Below are 6,000 nucleotides of genomic sequence, written 5' to 3'. Positions count from 1 at the left end.
CATCCCTTATACGGATAAATAGATAAGACCTGAGTTTCTATATCTAGATCTGACACTGACTAGCTATGTGATCATGGGCAAGTCCTTTCACCTCTCTGTGCCTCATTTTTCCATCTGCAAAAGGAGTAACTATTCTTGTAAAGTGCTTTGAGATCAATAGATAAAAAGTCCTATTTACAAATAAGAAGTGTTATTATTTTAGTGCATTAACAATTTGATGACCTTCCCTTTATACAGAATGTTTTACTGGAGTACGATCTGTGTGGAAAACCTGGCTTGCCTTTATGGAATATTGTTTACTATTTCAGTTATTCATATTTTGTAGGTGCATGGCAGTACAACAATTAAATATCCTCCAATGTAGATAATAAAAACAGACCCCATGAAGTGAGAACCTTCTCACTGCTAGGTACCCCTATATCATACCCCACCTAACCCACCACACTCCCCCTTGGAAAAGACTTGGAAAAAAAAGTTTATGTAGTGTACTCTGAAAAAGACAAAATCCAGGTTCTGGCCAGAGTGGATTTGATTTAAATCACTAGTCAGGAAGACTCGATTTAATCATGGTTTTCTACATAAAAGTGGATTCTTGTTGGTTGTTATAACCTTAATACATATTCTTCACAACTCAGAGATAGATGTATGTTTCATTTTTAGACGGTATACACTATACATTTTTAAACAGTGATTTATTTTGAAAACTTTTCAGATTAGTTTTACAGCTATATCAGAAAATGAATGATTGTTTGGTTATTTCATTTACCAAAGGTAACTGAAGCAGATATTTATGAAGTCATTGAGAAGTGAACTATCTCCAATTCAACAGGTTAATCATTAATATTTGGAGGATTTTCTTGCCATGCTGTATTAGGATGAGATCACCAGACAGACATTTAAATTGTTTTATTTAACTAAAACAATAACAGTGAGTATTCTTGATTTTTTTCTTCAACAGCAAACATAATATTTTAACAAAACAAACATATGTCCCTCGCTTCTCATATTTATCTCCAGACTTCTTCTCCTTGTCTAGATCTATTCTACCCCCAACAATCTTCTATTCATTGAACTTTTTGAAACTTTGCACTTTTAGAGAGAGTTAAGGGATTGACTCTGTGTACACAAATTTGCAGACGGACAATAGGGTTGAGGTCTGTTATTTCTTACCTCTATATATTTATTTAAAATATTTTTGTTGTTAACAAGCATGTTATCTCTGGAGACACAAATGCACATTTGAGAACTGCAAAACTAAATATCTCTGATATTTTCTAGACTGAGCACTGAGTCCCATTGGGTAGATAGAAAGATTAAGCTAAATAATCTATACAGAAGCCCCTGAAACCGCATAAGATTGGGTCCCTAATCCATGAACTATTGGAATTAATTTACAAAACATTTCTTAAACATTACATGAATATATTGTCTCATACTATAGAATTAGAATTTATAATCCCTATTCCATGATGAGATATCTTTGAGCTATAATGTATCTTAATTAAAACTATCTTTAGATAGGTTTTTTTCTTCAAAAAGCATTTTATAAAAAAAATCCAATTTAAATAAAAACTGATTTTTTGATTAAAAAAAATCATTGTTTTTTATCCACCTTAGTTGTGGCACAGCAAAATGAGAAGTGTATTCCAGAGCCAAGTATCCTCACCAATAAGACTCTTCTACCAGCTCACTTCTACTAGCCAGAGGGCTATAATCCTGTAGCCTTAGATCAGGAGTGGAAAAACTATGGCCCACGGGCTGGATCCAGCTGCCCTGGCCCCGCGCCACTCCCCGAAGCAGCCGGCACCACATCCCTGCAGCCCCTGGGGAAGCAAGGGGAGGGGCAGAGGGCTTCATGCGCTGCCCTCGCCTACAGGCACCACCCCCTGCAGCTCCCATTGGCTGGGAATGGGAACGAGGGCAGCTTCCGGGAGCAGCGTGGGGCCAGGGCGGGCAGGCAGGCAGGGAGCCTGCCTTAGCCCCGCTGCACGCTGCTGCCACCCTGGAGCCGCTGGAGGTAAGCCCCTCCTCCTCCACCCCTCCTGCACGCCAACCCCTTGCCCTGAGCCCCTTCCTGCACACCGCACCCCCCACACCCCTCACTGCCTCCTGCACCCCAAACCCTTGCCCCAGCCCTACATTCATGGCCCTGTATGCAATTTCCCCACCCAGATGTGGCCCTCGGACCAAAAAATTTGCCCATCCCTGCCTTAGATGATCACAACATCTATGGCAACAAAGGTGTTCTCAAGTAGAAATGATCTAGGGCTTACAGGTCAAAATCATTGCTGGGGATCAATTAGTCATCAGTACAGATTATGCAGCATGGATGTAGTAAATGGGCAGCCTCGTTCTGCACTGATGCAATTTCCTAATGGTTACAGGGAGTAGTAGATCTGACTCAGTGTTTGAAGTGTGTGGGTGTGTGGGTGTGTGTGTGGACTTTAAACACTGTCTTAACAAAGCTGTTGCCCCCAGATTCTGATAGACCACCCCCCCACGCTTTTTTCAGACTACTTTAAGCACCGAGCCTTGAGTAGCACGGCAATCATCCTGCTTCAGTGTAACAAAGGCTTTGCTAACTTCCATGAGCTTCTCATCCACAAGGAGAGAATGTAACATTTCTGAAGCACAATGGAAAATCCTTCTCCATAAAGGGGAGATATTTTTAAAACAGCCTATAAATTACTGTGGGTTTCCAAGTCCATTTGGCTGAATGAGAAATAGCAGGTCTGAAACTGTAAGAACATAAGAATGGCCATACTGGGTCAGACCAAAGGTCCATCTAGACCAGTATCCTGTCTTCTGACAAAAAGAAAAGGAGTACTTGTGGCACCTTAGAGACTAACAAATTTATTAGAGCATAAGCTTTAGTGAGCTACAGCTCACTACATTAGCTATCCTCATCTAGTACAGAGACTGATTTAAGGGCTTGTCTACATTGGCAAGTTTCTGCGCAGTAAAGCAACTCTTTGCGCTCAAACTGCAGACGTGTACACACTGCAAAGCCACTTTGTGCGCAGAAACTCCTCAGTTGCAGTGCTGCAAAAAAACCACCTCGACGAGAGTCATAAGACTATTTGCGCAGAGTCTCTGCGCATACACTCTCTGTCCCCTAAAACACACTGTCTCTCTCCCCCACTCCATACACACACACACATTCCCTGTCACACATTCTCCCTCCCCCTCCCCACTTCAGTTGAAAAGCAGCTGGCAATGTAGTAGGATGCCCATGGAACAATGGGATTGGGAAACCTGCATCATGTGACACTGTGCCTGCCTCATGAGGCACTGCAAACCCTTCCCAAAGCATCCTGTGGCCAGTTGCACAGTGGGATAGCTATGGCAATGCACTGCTGTCTTTGCTGTTGCAAGAGCTGCTAATGTTGATGCGCTCTAGTGTCACAAGGAACACAGTGTGGACACACAACAGTGGTTTAATTCCAGTGTTTTAATAAAAGTGGTATAACTTGTGGTGCAGAAACTTGACAGTGTAGACATACCCTAAGTGATAAGTTACATACCAGTTAGTAATTCTGTAGTTTCACATTTGAGTTCCTTCAGAACTCTTGGGTGAATACAGGCTGGTCCTGGCATTTTATGACTGTTTAATTTATCAGTTTATTCCAAAACCTCTTCTATCAACACCTCAGTCTGGGACTGATTTGTCATCTATAGAGAATGGCTCAGGTGTGGGAATATCCCTCACATCCTCTGCAGTGAAAACTAATATAAAGAATTCATTTAGCTTCTCAACAAAGGCATGGTCTTTATGAGTGCTCCGTTAGCACTGTAATCGCTCAGGGGCCCCACTGGTTGTTTAGCAGGTTCTCTGCTTCTGAGAAACTTAAAAATTTTCTTGCTATTAGTTTTTTTTGGTCTTTTACTATTTAAATTCTTTTTTAGCCTGCCTTATTAGTGGGGTAGGTCTACACTGTAAATGCCACTGTTGTACTTTGATGAAGATACTGTAAAATGATGGGCGAGAGCTCTCCTGGCAGCTTAGTTACATCACCTCTGCAAGAGGTGATGGCTATTGTGACGTTGAACTCTATATGATTTAATGAAAGTATGCTGATGAGTATGAATATAATGTAACTAGAAAATGCTTCATGCAAAAGGTCTCTTGTAAGGTATCATTACAAAGCTTATAATCTACTGAGTGTGGTCATCCTACTTGTATAAATGTATCACTCTTGTATCTGAAACTAGAAATATGAAATATAACTCTGAGGCCCTATTGTAATTATGCAAAGTGTGGGCCATTTAATGGTGGTTTGGAATCTTGATGGCTTCCATTAACCAGGACAATTGACTGTGGATGGCTCTGTTTGCAGGCAGGCCTTCCTGTGAGTCAGGCTGGGAGGAATGAAGGCTTGGGGTCTTACAGTGACATGTGATCATGTCACCTGAACTGGAATCCATCTTTAACCTGGTGTTTTTCCATTGAGAAGGAGGGGTGGGAACCCAGAGGGACAAAGGGTTCCTGCCTTATGCAAAAGATATACAAGTGGGTGGAACAGAACAAAAGGGGCAGCCATCATGAGAAATCCCCTAGCTACCACCTAAGCTGGAACAAGGGCTGTACCAGGGGAAAGGCTTGTGCCCAGACTAGGAAGCCATCCAATTTGTAAAAGAAATTTATTGAAACATTTCTGAGGGGGAGATTTTATCTGTATTCAGTTTTATTACTGTACTAAGCTTAGACTTGCATGTTTTATTTTATTTTGCTTGGTAATTCACTTTGTTCTGTCTGTCACTACTTGGAACCACTTAAATCCTACTTTCTGTATTTAATAAAACAATGGTTTACTTATTAATTAATCCAGAATATGTATTAATACCTGGGGGGGGGCAAACAGTTGTGCATATTATCTATCAGTGTTATAGAGGGCGAACAATTTATGAGTTTACCCTGTATAAGGTTTATAAAGGATAAAACGGATTTATTTGGGGTTTGGACCCCATTGGGAGTTGGGCATCTGAAAAGATGGGAACAATTCTTAAGCTGCTTTCCGTTAAGTCTGCAGCTTTGGGGCTCGTAGTTCAGACCCTGGGTTTGTGTTGGAGCAGATTGGCATGTTTGGCTCAGCAAGACAGGGTTCTTGAGTCCCATGCTGGCAGGGAAAGCAGGGAGAAGTAGTCGTGGCACATCAGTTGGTAGCCCCAAGGGGGTTTCTGTGATCCAACCCGTCACAGCTATGTTAGCAGCAGCAGCAACAGCTCTCCCACCAACATAGCACTGTCTACACAGGGGGGTTAAGGTCGGTATAACTACGTTCCTCCGGATGCGGATTTTTCACACGCCTGAGCAATGTAGTTATACCGAAGTAAGTGTGTAGTGTCACTTGATTGCCAGAGCTTATGCTCCTTTCTATTTTCATGAGTAGAATTTGACTTCCAATTTTTAAAGAATGCCTTTTTGCCTTTAGCTGATGCTTTTACTGTGCTGCTTAGCCATCATGGCATTGTTTTAATCTTCTATTTTTTTAATTTGGATTACACATTTCCTTTCAGCCTCTATTATGGTGTTTTTAAAAAGTTCCACGCAGCTTGTAGGCATTTCACTCTTGTGACTGTTCCTTTTAATTTCTGTTTAACCAGCCTCCTCATTTTTGTGTAGTTGCCCTTTTTGAAGTTAACTGCTATTGAGGCTGGCTTCTCTAGTATTCCCGCCACTCCCAGGGATGTTAAATTTATTTACATCATGGTCACTATTACCAAGCAGTTCGGCTACGTTCACCTCTTGGACCAGACCCTAGGCACCACTTAGGACTAAATCAAGAAGCGCCTCCATGGGTTTCAGGACTATCTATTCCAAGAAGCAATCATTGTTACTTTGGGGTACAGCTGCTGAAGGTAGTCTATTGCTCTGGTGTGTGAATACTTGGTGCTTGCATCAGTGCTGTCTAGTGTATTGACAATTATATTTTGTGGCAGCACAGGGTTTACACCGTATTGTTTTGAGGCTGATATTTCCCCTCCAGCCCCATCCAGCTC

Source organism: Dermochelys coriacea, chromosome 6, assembly GCF_009764565.3.
Source record: "Dermochelys coriacea isolate rDerCor1 chromosome 6, rDerCor1.pri.v4, whole genome shotgun sequence".
Lineage (NCBI taxonomy): Eukaryota > Metazoa > Chordata > Testudines > Dermochelyidae > Dermochelys > Dermochelys coriacea.
This window is presented reverse-complemented; position numbering follows the sequence as displayed.